At 39.4% G+C, this 17,811-nt stretch overlaps 1 protein-coding gene across 25 annotated transcripts in view; it reads left to right on the top strand.

The window, feature by feature from the left end:
• The window catches only part of STX11 (syntaxin 11), a 114,183-nt gene that overhangs the window by 73,757 nt on the left and 22,615 nt on the right, over nucleotides 1-17,811 (top strand). For 4 of the 25 annotated variants that reach the window (XR_009354588.1, XR_009354585.1, XR_009354591.1 and 1 more), the window contains exon 3: nucleotides 10,640-10,735. The exons of 18 other annotated variants lie outside the window; for them this stretch is intronic. The gene's annotated coding sequence lies outside the window, so the exon portion shown is untranslated. Of the gene's footprint in view, nucleotides 1-2,643; nucleotides 5,449-10,639; nucleotides 10,736-17,811 lie in introns of those variants that run through there. 3 more of the 25 variants (XR_009354600.1, XR_009354595.1, XR_009354596.1) reach the window with 2 other exon arrangements.

Below are 17,811 nucleotides of genomic sequence, written 5' to 3'. Positions count from 1 at the left end.
TTTTAAAAAAAAATTATTTATTTGAGAGGGTGGGTGAAAGAGCACCAGCAGGGGGAGCAGAGGAGAAGCAGGCCCCCTGTAGAGCAGGGACCCCGATGTAGGACTTGATCCCAGGACCCCGGCATCATGACCTGAGCTGAAGACAGACACCTAACCATCTGAGCCACCCAGGTGCCCTCTCAGTGGCATTTCGTAATGCAAGTGTCTTGACTTCAGGAAGCTTTGCTGAGGGCTCTGCTGCTTGTAATTGTGATCCATGGTCCTGACAGAAAAGGTCGCTGTTGACCTGGCCAGATGGGTGCGCCAACTCTTCAAGACCTGAGAGTCAGGTAGAATGAGTCTTGAGCTACTCTGAGGTTTAAATTTCTCCTTAATACTTTGCTAGGTCCTGTGTCTTGGCCAAACTTATGTAACTGACTTTTTAAAAAATCTTTCTTTGAAATTATTTAAAATTTCTGAAAAGCCATAGGAACAGTGCACCCTTGACTCTGATTCCCCATTTGTTAACATTTTACTGCATTTGTTTCATCCTTTTCCCATTCTTACTCTCTCTAATTTGCTAAATCCTTTGAGAGTAAATTATAGATATGACAGACACCCATTACTCCTATATGTTTCCCAAAACACAAGGATACTCTCCTATATTACTACTAGAATCATCAAAATTAGGATGCTGATAATATAATATTACCATCCAATACATAAATCCCATTCAAATTGTGTTGATTTCCTCAACAGTATCCTTAACAAACACCTTTTCCTTTTTGGTTCATGTCTCTAGTCTAGGCTCTTCTGTCTGGAATAGTTCTTCATTCCTCTTTTCACCTTTGTGACCTTGACTCTTTTGAAGATACAGATCAGTTATTTTGATATTGATATATTTTGAATTTCCCCCAATTTATATTTGTCTTCCATTTCCTCATGATTAAATCCCAGTTGTTAACTTTTGACAGGAATGCTGTGAACATGATGCCATGTCCTTCTTAGTTTATCATATCAGGAGGCACATGATGTCAGTTTGTCCTATTTCTGGTGATACTGACTTTTAAACTTAGATAAAACGATACTGGACAGGTTTCTCTACTGTGAAATTAATTACTAAGTATTTTGTACTTCTACCTACTAATATTAACTTCCATTGATGATTTTTATCTGAATCAATTATTACTGTGGCTTTTGCCAAATGGTGATTTTTTTCCTATGTCCATAATTCCTTCTACATTTCTTAGTTGGATTTCTACTATAATATAGACTTTCCTCCCTCAGGTATTAATTCAGTTACTCGATATAAGCACGTGGATTCCTAATTATTCAGTTGGTTATAATCCATAAAACATTAAAATTTGGCTGTTCAGATTTTTCCAGATATGGCCAATGGAACCCCTTTTAGGCCGGTCATCTCTTCTCCCTCTCTCCATACATACCAGCCAAGAGGGTCCTGTACACTTCCTCTGCTCATGCTGGCCTGATACCCTCTCTGACCTTGCACCATACCCATAAGCCAGGTAGCTATGAATCTAGATGCTGAACTCTTACTCAACTTTCTTTTTTTTTTCTTTTTAAGATTTTTATTTATTTATTTAAGAGATAGACAAAGATAGTGACAGAGAGCACATGAGCAGGGAAGCGAGGGAGAAGGAAGCAGGCTCCCCACTGAGTAGGGAGCCTGACATGGGGCTCCATCCCAGGACCTTGGGATCATGACCTGAGCCAAAGGAAGATGCTTAACTGACTGAACCACCCAGGTGCCCCTCTACACAGCTTTTAATAGGTTATTGAGATCATTTTTGAATTTTGATTCTGTCATTTATACATTTGCTGTTCCTCCCACTTTAAAGTTACCCAAGCTTTTTTTTTTTTTTTTTTTTAATTTATTTATTTATTTGACACACAGAGAGAGATCGTAAGTAGGAAGAGAAGCAGGCAGAGAGAGAGGGGGAAGCAGGCTCCCCACTGTGCAGAGAGCCTGATGTGGGGCTTGATCCCAGGACCCTGAGATCGTGACCTGAGCTGAAGGCAGAGGCTTTAACCCACTGAGCCACCCAGGCACCCCCACCCAAGCTTTTAATACATTTTTATTCATGTTGTTGATAAAATATTGAATTCAATAGGGTTCAAAACTTTCCTGGTGTCAGAGATACTTTTTCCCCAGTGGAATTGATACTACGTTGCCCATTTGATATATAGATTGAAACCTAACTTAGAAAAGCAGATGTGAGTCTCTTTGATTAAGAGCAAAGCATTTCAGGGAGCCTGGGTGGCTCAGCTGGTTGAGCGGCTGCCTTCAGCTCGGGCTGTGATCCCAGGTTCCTGGGGTTGAACCCCGCATGGGGCTCGCTGCTCAGCGGGGAGTTTGCTTCTCCCTCTCCCTCCGCCTGCCGCTCTTCCTACTTGTACTCTGTATCCCTCTGTCAAATAAATAAATAAAAATCTTAAAAAAGAAAGAGCAAAGCATTTCTAAAGCCCAATTATGAAATGAAATTATTTGTACATGTGACATATTTACCCAACATTATTTTATCTCTTAGAACATCAATATTTCAAATATTATGGGTTTCTGTGCAGCTATTTTAGTTCAGGGAAATTTAAGAATTTTTTTTGTTGTTGTTTCCTTTTTTTTTTTTTTAACCCCTTTAATCTAAGGCTCACTACAGTTTAGAAAGCCATGAAAGGTATACCCACCAAATTAAGATGGCTTTGCTGGAAAAAAAGAAGAGCAAACAACCCCAAATCTCTTTAAGTACTAGGAATGGTCCATTGAGGCTGTTTTTGCTGGATTTGGTGAATGTTGTGTGCAAAGATCACATTCTTGTGGTTGTGGTCATGTTGAAGGGAAAGGAAGAAGAAATATTCTGAACAAAGGAAGATTTTAAATTCACTAGGAGGGAGAAAAATCTCCACAGAGGGATTTTTACAGAGGAGTCTGTAAGTTCAAGAGAAGTGGTGGGAGTCCTCATTTCAATGTTGAGAGATAGAACCACACAAAATAACAGAGGCACTTGTGTGGGGAACAATCCTGAGCTGGCGGCTGCTCGGATTACGGCTCCACAGCTTTCTAATCTTCTGGGATAAGGTCTCCCTACCTACCACCTCTCAGGAAAATGGCCCCTGAGCCCCGAAGTCCATGTGTCCTGTGATGCACCTGAAGCTGAGTGAGGCTGTGGACCCTTGAAAAGAACCCTGCAAGCTCACTGATTTTTTCCATACAAATATCTTCTTTCGCTACAGAATCTTCATGAAGAAGCAGAATTTCCATCACCTGTTGTCATCAAATAAATCTAAATATTTTCTCCTGGTTTCATTCATTGTTAGAATGCAATATTGTGGAGATTTCTGGTTGCCCACCTCCCCCTCATCTATTGTCCACTTCGTCTAAGGCAACTGAAGCACAGTGTTTGACAGGGACACGGAGCTGCCTGGAATAAATACCACATTGGACAGCTTTTCTCTTAGCTACAAGCAGCAACGTGGGTAAGATTTGGCCAGTGAAAACATCCATCAAGAAAACATCCTTGAAGGACTGTGTGAGTATGCCCTTTGCTCCTGAGAACATGGATATGATGACAGTCACACTGGACCACAAGGAAGAAGGTCACAGCCTGGGGTTAGGAGAAAAGAAAGCTAAAGAGAGCTTTTTCCTGAGGTCTTACCTTAGTAAAGCAAAAGCAGCATCACAGCTCACGACGACTGAACTTCAGATGTCCATGAAGAGTGGAATAAACTGTTATTTGGGGAATCCAGTTTCTTTTATCTGCAGCCACTCATTCTACCTGAAAGAAGCACAAATCAGTATAAATATTAATATTAGTATAAGAAATACAAAAAGAAGTCACTGACCATTGCTCTAAACTGACACTTAAGCTTTTTCCTTTTGTCCCATGTCCTCTCACTCTTGCCCTGAAATATTGACATCTAATTTAAGGGAATTCTCAAATTTGAAAAAAAAAAATGGTCACATGCTTAATTTTTTAAAAAATTCTAAGTGAAATTACAGCCAATGATACCAAGATTAAGATGTCAGACAAAGCAGATAGCACCTCTACATACTTGTTTTCCTTCTTTTTAAGTTTCTTTAGGACACTAAAGGAACAACAGAGTTTCTGAAATTGAAGGCTCTGGTACCATTTATGTGTTCCTCCTCTCTGAATCCCTCCAAGAATGGAGGGATGCCTCCCCAAGAATGCTCAGATATATGAGATTAAAACTTAGGAGAGAGATGGGTGGCTCAGTTGACTGAGCATCTGACTCTAGGTTTCAGCTCAGGCCATGATCACATGGGGTGTGAGATCAAGCCCCACATTGGGCTTTGCACTCAACTCAGAGTCAACTCAGGGATTCTTTCCTTCTTTCTCTCCTTCCTCCTCCTCCTCACCCCATCCCCCATCCCCCCCCACTCTCTCTCTCTCTCTAAATGTCTAAAATAAATAAATATTTTTTAAAAATCTCAAGAGAGAGATAGGCTAGAGATATAAGATGGGATTCATCAACCTAAAGATGACAAAGCAAAGGAATAGATAAAAAATACACAGGAATAAGGAGATGAGTAAGAAGAGAGTCCTTGATGGATTTCTACAGAAAATTCACATTTATAAAATGCATAGAGAAAGAGATCTTCCTTATGAAGACTGTGAGGGAGTGGTCAGAAATGCTGAAGAAAACCAAAACAGAACATTATCAATGTCTTCTATTGATCAGCTGGTAAACAGCATTAACTTTCTGTGATCTGGAAAGTAAGACATGAATTGATAGAGGGTCACTTGGATCTAGCAACTAGCAGGTCATCAGTGATGGCAGTTTCAGGTGGTAGGAATGGGGCATGGGGAGGGGTTCAGGCAAGTAAGTGATGGGGCAGGGTGAGCTTCTGTGAACAGAAGGATCCAAGACTATTTCTAGAATGCAAACTATTGGGCTGCTTTTTGTTTGCATTCAATTGCGAAGTCAGTTAAAAAGTCAGTTGTTTGGCAGAGTAGACCTTCCAAGTCCCTTGAAGCAAATTAGTATTTGTGTGCAAACCCCGTCTGTGGTAAAAAGAAAGAGAAAACAGTAAAGCAGCCTTTCTTGGAGGGCAGAATCTCCTCTGTGACCCCGCAGTCCTGCCAAAGTGCCTCTCGCGGGCATCTGGAGAGGGAATGGAAGCCACCACTTGCTTGAATTGTCACATTAGCCTTGAAAGGCATTAGACATCTAAGCAACAGCTCTACTGCATCCAGAATTAAGCCATTGCCACACAGAGGGAGGCTGAAAGGTTAGAAGGAAGAAATCCAGACAAAGAGCCTGAGAAACTGACCTGTCTAGAATTTCAGGGGCTAGAATTAGGATGGAAATTTGGAACTTGGAAAACTTTCTGGTTTTTCCCACTGTTTCTATTTTCTGTAATTATTTCCTTTTTGTAAAAGCTTGGTATTTTGTAAAGTTCTCTAATCACATAAAGACAGTTTCTTCTTACTATCTCTGTTTTCAGTGCTTTGTGTTATCGTGTGCTAAATATATTTCACCATTTTATTTACTTTGGGCTGAAGTGCTGACACCATTATGTGACTTTTCCACATCCAACTCCGAGCTGCACATTTCAAAGCTAAATCACTGTAATTATTTGTCCTCCTGAAAAGCAGCAGGAGGTGTAAAAGCCAAACTAATATGCACCTTTAGCCCATTTGAATGAGTCTTTGAAAACCAGTTACTCAGAACTCTTAACTTTGACTCTGCATTTCTAGATCCCCTAATCGTATGAGATAATTGAGGTTGTGGAAATTTTACTTATTTTCCATAGACTCCCAACCATGGCTACATATTTATTAGGATTCTTATTGAGTCCTACAGGGTCGGTCCTCAGGGTTGGTTAGCGCACCAACAACCTCAGAAAGAACCTGAAAACTAGAGGTTTGGAATTCTGAGTGAGCACTTTGAAGCCAGGACTCAAGAAGCTTTTATGTGGTTGCTTTGGTTTATTTTTAGAAGGCAGTTCTAGTCTCACTAGCACTTTTCTTAGGTAACTTAAAATGCAATCATTATCACAAATTTGAATCCCCTTCCCTTCTTGATGGCAGAAAATGAAGTTTGCTAAAATTTATTTCCTATTCCAGTCTGAGGTAGAAAGAGAAGTTTTTTGAAAAATTCTTTCTTTAAGTGAATCGACAAAAAATTGCTCACATTTTAACTTGACCTGACTTTGAAAAGATAATATGCATAAAGGCAATCACTATTTTTATTCAGGAAATGTACTATCAGGGCCTTCATGTCAAATATAACCTCTTACCCCAACTGATTTTCCAAGTTCTACTAATTTTTTTTTCTCCCTGCTGCACAAATTTCTTGGTTCATTGTTGGAGAGTTCCTCCCAGGTTTTTGGGAAAAACCTTGGTTGGTCAGAAGTGGTTCCTGGTTTCCTTCTCTCTACTCCTGCCTTTTTTATTTTAAACACTTTCAAAATGCAATCTCTTAATCACATGCTATACAAGGAAATCTTGATGGAAAATACTAGGGTTTAAAATTTCTCACATAAGCAAATTTTTTTAGATGATGGAAGCTAATCATAAGCAGAAGCCAAGAATATAATTTGCAGAATTCCAATTTGTTGAAGGCTAGTTTTCCAAAAACTGATTTATAGACTATTCTGATATATCACATTTATGTGAATATTGTAAAATTTTTAAAATATTTAATTTCTCAAAATATGTTCTGTGGGAATCCATCATACTTTTTCCCTTAACATACAGGATAATTTTAGGTAAATTCTGATTCATTTTAGATGGTTTTAAACTTGAAACAAAGGCCCTTTGGGTGGATCAGTTGGTTGGGTGACTGCCTTGGGCTCAGGTCATGATCCCGGAGTCCCGTGTTGGGCTCCCAGCTCCAATGGGAGTCTTCTTCTCTGACCTTCTCCCCTCTCATGCTCTCTCTCTCACTCTTTCTCTCTCAAATAAGTAAAGAAAATCTTAAAAAAAAAACCTGGAAATAAAAATTTAAGGCTGATAGAGATGTGACAATATTTCTGTTAAAGCTTATAAATATGTCAGAAATAGCAATAAATCTGCTAAGTTGTTTGTACAGTAGGTTTGCTTGATGCTAACTTAATGTGTGGTGATTAGATTAAGAGATGTCTACCTTGCACAGTGCAGTGTGTACACAGCATATGTCTAGGGAATACTGGACTATGTTGAGAATGGGTCCATTCACAGCTGTACAGCACAGAGACCCAAGATTTAAGATAGATCATAAGATGTCTGGCCCCAGCTAAGCAGCATGTTGGGAGCTCCATGAACCAGACCAACAATTCCAATCTCATTTGGAGGAACACACATAGCCTAGAAGTTCAAATTAAGAAGCTAAAGCAAGATCAGAAGCATAGCTTGTAGGATATATTAGAATTATCTGGAGGAGACCTTAAAAGTTCTTACATCCAGGTTTCAGCCCAGACCAATTAGTTCTTGGTAGGATCCAGGCAAGAACAATTTTTTTGAAGATTTTATTTATTTACTTAAGAGAGAGAAGGAGTGTGTGTGCCTGAGCAGGGGGAGGAGGAAAGGGAAGAAGGAAAGGGAGAATTTCAAGAAGACTTGTAGGTCTGGATCTCATGACCATGAGATCCTGACCTGAGCTGAAATTAAGAGTCAACACTTAACTGACAGAGCGACCCACATGCCCCCAGGCATGAACATTTTTGAAAGCTTCCTGAGTGACTGCAACATGCAAGTGTTATATAATAAATAATTCAATTGGCATTCATTCCTGGCTCTTAGGAAGGAGAGAAACTCCAAATTCTTGGAATTCCCCCGTGATAGCAGAGTCTTTGTTTTCCTGGGGTGGGCCCTTGGACCACACCTAAGATTATGCTAAGTAGGTGACTCAGCATGGGGCCCGGATCTTGCCCGAAAGACCAACCATGGATTAAAAGTGGAGTCTTGAGCCACAGTGATATTAGCACAAACTTTCAACTTTCAAAGAGATGGGAGAGGCTAGAGATTGAGTTCAGTCATGTAGCCAGTGAAACCATGGATTATGCCTACATAATGAAAGTTCAGTAAAAACTCTGGGCACTGTGGCTTGGTGAACACATAGATGTGCAAGAAGGCTGATGGGTCCCGATTCCATAGGGAGAACGCCTGGAAACTCTATATGTGAGACCTGCCAGACCTCACTCCATATGACTCTTCATTTGACCAGTTCCAATTTGTATCCTTTACAAAAATACCCTGACAATCATATGGGTAACACTCTCCTGAGTTCTGTAAGTCATTCTAGAATATTATCAAACCTGAAAGGATAGTAAAACCTCACAAATTTGCAACTGGTTGATCAGTTGATCAGAAGTGCAGGTGGTCTGGGGACCCTGAACTTGCAGAAGTGGGGGTAGTCTTATTGGGGACTTCCCTTAAACCTTGGAGTCTGATGCTAACTGTAGGTGATTCACATCAGAATTGAATAGCAGTATTATAAAGATTTTATTTATTTACTTGTCAGAGAGAGAGAGAGGCAGGTAGAGGGAGAAGCAGGCTCCCCATTGAGCAAGCAGCCTGATGGTGTGGGGCTCGACCTGGGCCAAAGGCAGACGCTTAGCAGACTGAACCACCCAGGCATCCCCAAATAGTAGTACTATGGCAACAAAATTGCCGTAGGAACGACGAAGTTCCTGTTCTAGGAAAAGATGTCTCAGAGCATTAAGAGACTGCCAAAATCAAATTGTCCATGCAGGTCAAGGCAGGGACACTATCAGGACCCAATTAGCATGGGGTCATGTGGAAGGAGGTTGAGGGCAGACAGGAATGAGATAGAGGAGTCTGACCTCAAAGTTCCATTTGAAAATGAAAATAGAAATTATGAACCAGGACATAAGGTCAGTCATGAAAAGTACCTATATATTGTGGGACACTAGAGCTCAGTGCTCAAATGGGTAAGCTCCACTATCCCTAGAGGCAGGCACATTGTCCCCCAGAGGCTTTGACACAGAGCCACAGCCTCTTGGTGGTGGAGTATCACCAGCAGTGGAGTATCACCAGCAATGGAGTATCATGAGCAATGGAGCATCACCACCAGCAAGAGTTGTTGGAAGGAAGCTCTGTATTTCCCCAGGGCTGGTTTTATGAGTAAGGCTGAGCTGAAACAGCTAGTGCTGGAATTATAGTTGCTATGGCTGGATGGATCTGGAGTCAGTAAGTATAAGATTTAGATAATTTAAATTCTTCCCATAAGTAGCTTCTTAAAAAAATATGCTGAACATACAATAATTTGAATACATCTCATGTCTTGCATTTCTTGATATGGTAGGCTGAATGGGAAGCTCTTGTCAAGGGTGGGATGTCACCGAACAAGGTCAGTTGACTGACCGACTTCCAAGAGGCAGCATTCATCCTCAACAATCTGCCACTGTCCAGAGTCTTTCTCAGCTTTACAGGAGCATCGTTTTCATCTTGCTCGGACAAGCTGACTTACACTGAAGTAAATGTTGGGAGTCTCAAGTATATAACCCAAATGTGTGTGAATTCATAATATATCAATCAGAATGGGCTTACTCAAGACACAGAATCACTTAGGAAAAAAATGTATAGAAGTGTTACGGGGTGACCATGCAGTTAAAAGAAGACAAATCTGTCAGACCGCCCTTAGAATGTCTGGTGCTCTGAAACCCCGGCGAGACGGAGGGCAACCATCTCCACCGCGGGGAGGGCACACCCACGCTGCCTAGTCTTCTGCCTTCCTGTGGGGCATTGGTCAGTTCCTGCAAAGCTTGCCTGTGCAAGTGCCCCTTTTCTTTGCTTTCTTTATTGATCAGTGTTCTCTGCTGATTGATTCATCTTTCTTTAGATGTGTTATTAACTGTAATCAGGTCACTGCCAAATCTTGCAGGCCTGAGAGCCATTTTGTCTCTTTATCAAGGTGACTTTACATCACTCTCTGCTGACCCATCATGGAGCAATTTTATGTTTCACTCTCAGAGTACAATTTTCCGAATTTTCTCCTGATTTAAAAACACATTTTAACTGGAAAATACACAAAAATATAAACATCATTCCTAATTCCACCGCTTCGTTGGGACATATCTTCTCTTACAAAGTTTGTTGCTGGGTTGCTGTGAGTATTCTGTTTTATTTATTTATGTGTTTATTGGTTCCTCTAATAAATAGAGAGATAACTGAGAGGTAACTTGCATATAAAACCCACCTATTTTAAGTGTACAATTCAGTGTTGTTCGTAAATACATGGAGTTGTATCCCAGTCCGTTTCTGTCAGTGCAAATTGATTTGCGGACAATCTCCATTCCTCCCTCCTGTTCCGACAACCACGAATCTATATTCTAAATCTACCTTTCTGCCTTTCTGGACATTTCACAGAGGTGGAATCATGTGATCTGTTACTTACCATAACAGTTTTGGGGCTCATCCATGTTGCAACTTGTATTTACAATTCATTCCTTTTTATTGCATCATAGATTTCCGTTGTGTGGCTCTGCCACATTTACTGATCCACTCACTGCTTGGTGCAAGTTTGAATGGTTTCCACTCTTTGGTTATTATGGATAATGACGGTGTGAGTCTTTGTATGGACATACATATCTCTTGCGTAGATACCTAGAAGTGAAATTGCTGCATTTTATGGTAAATCTATGTTTAGCCTTTTAAGAGACTGTCACATTCTTTTCTAGAGTGATCGTGCCATTTGGAAATTCCACCAACAAAGTATAAAGTTTCCAGCGTGTTCACATCATTGCCAACACTTGATATTGTCCGACTTTTTGAAGGTAGCCATTCTGAGTGGTTAAAAAGCAGTATCTCACTGTGCTGTTAATTTGCATTTTCCTGATATCTAATGATGTTTCATATCTTTTCATATGCTTATTAGCCATTTGTATATCTTCTTTGGGGAAATGTTCATCAAGCCTTCTGTCTCTATTTAAAATCTAGTTGTTTGTCTTCTTATTATTGATTTAATTTTTTTTTTATTTGAGAGAGAGAGAGATTGCAAGCAGGCAGAGAGGCAGGAAGAGAGAGAGAGAGAAGCAGACTCCCCACTGAGCAGAGAGCCCAATTTGGGGCTTGATCCCAGGACCGTCGTGACTTGATCACGACCTGAGCCGAAGGCAGAGGCTTAACCCACTGAGTCACCCAGGCGCCCCCTTATTATTGATTTAAAAGTGTTCTTCATATATTCTAGATACTAGTCTTTTATTAGATATATGATTTGTGAACATTCTCTTTCTAGAACTTATCCCTTCATTTTCTTAATGGTGTCTTTTGAAATACAATAGCTTTTAATTTTGATGCAGTCTAATTTAGCATCCTTTACAACTTGCGTTATGATCTATTTTGAATTATTTTTGTGTCTATGGTGTGAGGTAAGGATCTAAATTCATCTTTCTGCATGTGAATATCTAATTACTCCAGCATTGTTTGTTGCAAGACAATTCTCATAGAATTTTCTTGACCCTTTTCCAAAAATACATTGACCGTAAATATTTCCAAACTCTAAATTCTGTTCCATTAATTTATGTTTTTTCATATCAATATTACGGTGTCTTGATTCTAGATGAGTTTTGAAATTGGGAAATTCGTTCTTCTTCTTGGCAATTCTACTCTGCTTTTTGAGTTATAGTCACCACTTGTTATGGTTCTCTCCCACCTCTCTGGCTGTCATTGCCCACACCTGGTTGCTATCAGGGTATCCAGTTACTAGAACACTCTCCTCCTTCCCCTCCTCCACCTCCTCCTCCTTCTCTTTCTTCATGTTCTTCTCACCAGCTCTTGTTAATTACATGCCTTGGTCTGGAAATGAAAGAACACTGTCTTATATTGATGTCATGCTTTCTATTTCTCCCACCATGCATAGGTCACCGGCACAGAGAGGACTGGGAAATAAAAGCCCCCGGTATAGTTTTAGAATGGAGAACACGCTCTCACTCACTCCTATATTGACACATGAAGTTCATAATAAAGGAGGCAATTGTCCAACTGTTTTCACTGGTTTGACTTTACCCAGGGAACTGAATTCATATCTGGCACACACTATGAGTTTTTCCAGGAAATACAATTTGTTTTCCCTCTGAGACATCAACTTTTTCCTCACCTACAACCATGCACTTCCAGGAAAGTTTTCTTTATTTCTTACTCCTGATGGAGCAGCATATCAAACTCTTTTGGTAACAGTATTTAGCTTAGAAGAAAACATGTGACACATTCAGAACTGCTAGTATACAATGAGACTTGCTCTGGATTTCTGAAAGATTCCCACTCAGCTCTACTAGACTTGAGACTCCAAAAAGGTAAAGCTGTATTTTTAAACTATGTTGTTCTTCTGAGGGAAAACTCTCCCTGGATTTCTTTCTGAGAGAAATGGAGCTGTGAAATGAGAGGGACGGTAAATCTTGATTCCGGCCATCTTCTGTGAGCCTCTGTTTAAAATCATGCCTTCAATGAAACTTACTCTGGAGTTTTTAATTAAGTGAGACCATAAGGTCTCCTTTTTGCCTAAGCTGACTGGGTTTTTGGTTTCTTTGTGTTTTTTTTTTGTTTGTTTGTTTTTGTTTTGTTTTGTTTTCCTATATGCAACCAAAATACTTGTTATTGATTCAGTTTAAGAGAGACACTGTTAATTTATAATAAGCCCAGAGAAGAATTGCCAGGACAGTGAGTGTAACCAGAACTGTGTCAAAGGGAAAGAAATAGAAGAGTTTGACTTAAAGAAAGAAGGTCTGGTGGTTATGTGTCACAGGAGACGACAGATAGTAACAGTATGGGGGAGGAAACGAAAGAAAGATTATCTCCAAATATTTAATTAGAATTATTGATAGGAAGTTCCTAGGAAACATATTTCTACTAATAGTGTTAAAATTTTAACAACTTTATGTATCTATAATGGGAATAAATTACACCGACAATGTTTGCTATGTTCAGAGGGTTTTAAATGATTTATCAGAGATATTGGGAGTGAATTCAAGCAACCCAATGGATGATGTTTTTTTAGAACTTTAGTCATTTGAATATCATCTTTACAATTTTTGCCATATGGGAAAGGTACAACTTGTACCATCTTTTATTAGTATTTTCCTTGCATCAACTCTTTATTATCTAAATAAGTTTATTTTAGAATGAAACTTGAAATCACTTCAATAAATTTAAAAAAAAAATCAGTGGCTTCCCAAAAATGTAATAAAACAAACTGATGTTATTAAATCCTAATTAGAGTTTGCATGGCCAAAGCTCTGTGTCTGTGATCTGGGCTGTCTTTGTTAAAAGGAAAATTAATAGTTGTAGATATGATAACACCAAACTGATCATTTCTCTCTCTCTAGACAGAAGGATTAAACAAGAATTGAATAGGAAAGGTTTTTTTTTCTCATTAAGCAATTCAGTGTTTTTAATGGCATGCCACCTAAATCCACTCATCTATTCATATTATTGGAAAGCCTATAGCCTGGGTGTAATTCACACCAGAGCTTCCCAGTCTTTTCACAACTCGTCACACAGAACAATATTATGTGGCACACTGGGGTAAACTAAGTCAGCTATTCACCACCTGAGATGACTAGCCCAAGGGAGCTGACTTTGGCCCAGGCAGCCCCCCACCCCCACCACTGGTGTGGAGGACATGAATATATGGACACACAAGTAACTCTTGTAGTGAGCATTCTAATAAGAGTTCTTGCCAAGAGTCTATAATTCTATAATATTTACTCTTCAAGTTTCTGGAATCCAAGAATTCAGCTTGTAGTGGTTAGTTTTTACATATATGTCTGAGAGCTCATAGCCTGGGTAAAGATCATCTCTACACCTTCTGGAAAATTCTCTTGTGAGATACTTGGAATCTTCCTTCGTGCACATGACAGAGGAGAAGCCCTAAAATCAAGTTGCTATGTTACAATGGGAAAACATATCCCCTCTAGCTTCCTGACCACCAAATGAAACCACAGACAACTCCTCTTGGATTTATACTACCCTTTTCTCCAACTGATACACTGGAAAGTCTGACTCAGTAAAAATGGTGTGTGTGTGTGTGTGTGTGTGTGTGTGTGTGTGTTTAAAGAAACCTCCACAATCCTTCTGGTCTTACATGTATAAATGCACTGTAGTTCTCACAACAATCGGTTCATTCTACCCCAAAGAAACAATCAGGTAAGAGGAAATCACTGACTTTAAGAGCTTAGCTTTTGGCTGGGGCTACCTTATTTGGAAGAATTTGAAATGTTGCTATGGCTCGCTGGGGCTGGAGAACATCTGATACCAGTTTAAGATTCCATGATTCATGAAGGGATTTTGGTCTGTTCCCTACCCTTTTAGTATTTCCTCATAAATAGACTTTAGGATTTTTCTAAATGGGGGACAGATTATTTCTTTGAGTTTATTTCTGTTTTTTCCTGCATTGTCTTTTTTTCTAGTGATTTACTGTCACTAGTGTTTTCCTTTTGAGTTCTTTGAGTCCGGGTAGGAGATCATTTTTGGCTTCAGACTCGAATGTCCCAGAATAACTGCTGTTTAACAGGCTACTTGTATGTTGCAATTTTAAGGGACTCTCATAGTTGAGGCTGAGATCTATCTATAGGCACCAAATAGAGTGGGAATATTTATATTTCTGATTTCTGTAAGACTCCCATCACTCCAAAGTACATTTAGTCCAATTCTTTACTCAGACCTGGACTAAGCAAAGCAGTGAGTGGACATCAAAGAATGTTCTATAGACTGAGTGTTTGTGTCATCTAAAATTCATGAGTTGAGACTGTTTCTGGGTAGTTTTGCTGTAAGCATCTTTGTCACAAATGTTTTTGCTGCATAACTAATTGGTTGTCAGGCAAATTTTCCATAAAAGACAAAAATCACAAAAAATAAAAGAGGGACATTCATTAAAAAGGATATAATGAAACATGAAAAATGAATGACAAAACTTAAAAGAATGGACTGCAAAATGCAAAACATTGGAATATATCCAAAATATGTAGCATAGGTTCATGGCAATATTGTCCAAATAACTGATTTTATTTTGTGAATTGTACCTAAGTATTTGTCTTCAAAATCTTTAATTAAAAAAAAAATAAAACACCCAAACCAAAAAATCTTTCATTCATAGCATTATCTTTTTTTTTTTTTTTTTTTTGCTTTTGACTTGTCTCCTTGTTTGGCATCATCCTTTATCTTTTTTCACTAAAATTTCTTCCTTCATTAAGAGAGGTATCAGTTTCTAAATACTAGGATGCTTATTTGTAGATGTGCTTTGTATTGAGCTGTGAAAGCCTTTCACATTGTTACTTGTTTTTAGGATATTGTTACATCTCCATTTATAGATGTTCCAAAATTCCACGGGGAATGAGGATTAAAACTCCGTGCCACTGTATAGACTTTAACGAAGGCTAAGACTTATGTAATATATCTACAATATAAAAATCGATCCCAGCATTAATGGAAAAAGGAAAACAAACTATCAACAAGTTATTTTTTTTAATCATTTACAGCAAAATTGCCTTAAGGACAATTAGTTATGCAGTGAAAATGCTTGCAGTGAAGATATTTACAGTAAGCATACTTATACAGAAATTCCTGACAACGCTTTAACTTCAATCCCAGATATGATGGTATTTGGAAGTGGAGTTTTGGGGAGCTAAGTAGGTCATGAATGGGATTCATGTCCTTTAAAAAAAAAACAAAAAAGAAGAAGGCCCAGAGAGCTCCCTTTCCCTTCTGCCATGTGAAGACACAGAGAGAAGACAACTGTCTGTGAACCAGATACCCAGTCTGTTGGCACCTTGATCTTGGCCTTTCCAGATTCCAAAACTGCAAGAAATATGTGCATGCTGTTTAAGCCACCCAGGCTATGGTATATTTGTTGTAGCAGCCCGAACACATTAAGTCTAAATGTTACAGTAAGAGGCAGGATTTTAATTCTAAGTGCTTTTCAATTATCCTGGGACCTTGTTAAAATACAGATTCCTTCAAGGTTCTGAATCAGTAGGTCTCTACTGGGGACTGAGAAGTTGCCTTTCTGACAAAGTCCTGGATGCACCATATTTTGAGAACCATTGGTCTAAAGTATTTCCCAAATTTGCCTGAAGACAAGACCCACCAGAGGTGGATGTTACATATACAGAATACTAAATCTTTCCTTTAAGAATATTGATACAGGGGGCGCCTGAGTGGCTCAGTGGGTTAAGCCGCTGCCTTTGGCTCAGGTCATGATCTCAGGGTCCTGGGATCGAGTCCCGCATCGTGCTCTCTGCTTAGCAGGGAGCCTGCTTCCCTCTCTCTCTCTGCCTGCCTCTCAGTCTACTTGTGATCTCTCTCTGTAAAATGAATAAATAAAATCTTTAAAAAAAAAAAAAAGAATATTGATTCAGGGGCTCCTAGGTGGCTCACTGGGTTAAAGCCTCTGCCTTTGGCTCAGGTCATGATCCCAAGGTTCTGGGATCAAGCCCCGCATTAGGCTCTCTGCTTAGTGGGGAGCCTGCTTCCTTCTCTCTCTCTCTGCCTGCCTCTCTGCCTACTTGTGATCTCTGCCTGTCAGATAAATAAACAAAATCTTTGAAAAAAAAAGAAAGAAAGAATATTGATTCAGAGGGGCGCCTGGGTGGCTCAGTCTGTTAAGTGTCCAACCCTTGATCTCAGCTGGGGTCTTGACCTCCTGGCCTTGGGACTTAAAAAATATAGATATGTATACATATATCTATATATCTATGTGTGTGTATGTATATAAATTAAAAGATGATGGATAGATAGATATGGATAGATAGATGATAGAATGATTGATTCAGACGTCTGCATTGGGATCTTCAGTCTGCCCTTTCAAGAGCCACTTCATGCTCTGGTTCCAGACTACCTCTTCATCTGATCTGCTAGGACTCCTCTACTGCTTCATTCATTCATTTTCCTCCCACCCTTTCAATCTGTGTCTTTCTCTCCCCGCTGCCCCCCTCCCTTTCTTCCCGCATATATTTGTTGAGCATCTCTTTAGGATATGGATCTGAATAAGAGAGATAGACTCTGCTTTTACAGACAAATAGATAAGTAACCAGATAAATAAATAGGAGAATTACAGTTTGCAACACAAGCTAAAAAGGAAATCAGTATGGTGATACAATGCAAAGGGGTAAAGCCAAGATAGGAAACCATTTAAGTCAAGGTTGTGAAGGGTGTTCTCTAAGGAAGAGAGCTAATCTAAAATTCATATCTGACCCTCCAATCTAAACCATACTACTTGCCGAATGTGCCTGTGTTTTGGGGACACATTGTCTGTGTTCATGCTGTTTCTTTCACCATGAATGCCTTTTCACCAATCCCATCTACCAATTAAAACCAACCTAAATGCCGCCACCCTCATCCAGGTTCCCCAGCCACATGTGAGATCTCACCCCCTCTGAGCCACTGAAGCACCTGCTACATCTCTGATCTTGTCTTGATCTTTCTGCCTTAAATTGTAGTTGTTTTGTAATAAAAATGGGTGCATTTTGTGAAAGCACACTATTAATTTACATACATTATCTCAATTATTCAACAACACTGGCAGGTGATCTTATTATCTCCATGTCATAAAGAAAGAAACTAGAACTTGGGAGAGTCTAAGTAACTTGCCCGAAGTCTCAGAACAAATGAGTGACCGAGCTGAGATTCAAATGTGCCTTCCCAGTTGATCAGTCCTATCTCCTAATAGCAAATCTTAGGCAACATGGGAGAAGTGACTGCTTTGTATTTATATCCTTCAATTAAAGCAAACAATAAAATCGACTTGCAGAAGAGCTCTAACATTTATGAAACACAAGGAAAAAAAGAGAAGAGAACAGAATTCCCCTCCCAAATTACATTACTTTAACAAGGTGCTGTAATAGTATCAATGGCTTAA

This window comes from Mustela lutreola, chromosome 6 (assembly GCF_030435805.1).
Source record: "Mustela lutreola isolate mMusLut2 chromosome 6, mMusLut2.pri, whole genome shotgun sequence".
In the NCBI taxonomy this organism is placed as follows: Eukaryota; Metazoa; Chordata; class Mammalia; order Carnivora; family Mustelidae; genus Mustela; species Mustela lutreola.
The sequence above is the reverse complement of the archived record's forward strand: the minus strand, read 5'-3'. Positions and strand labels throughout refer to the sequence as shown.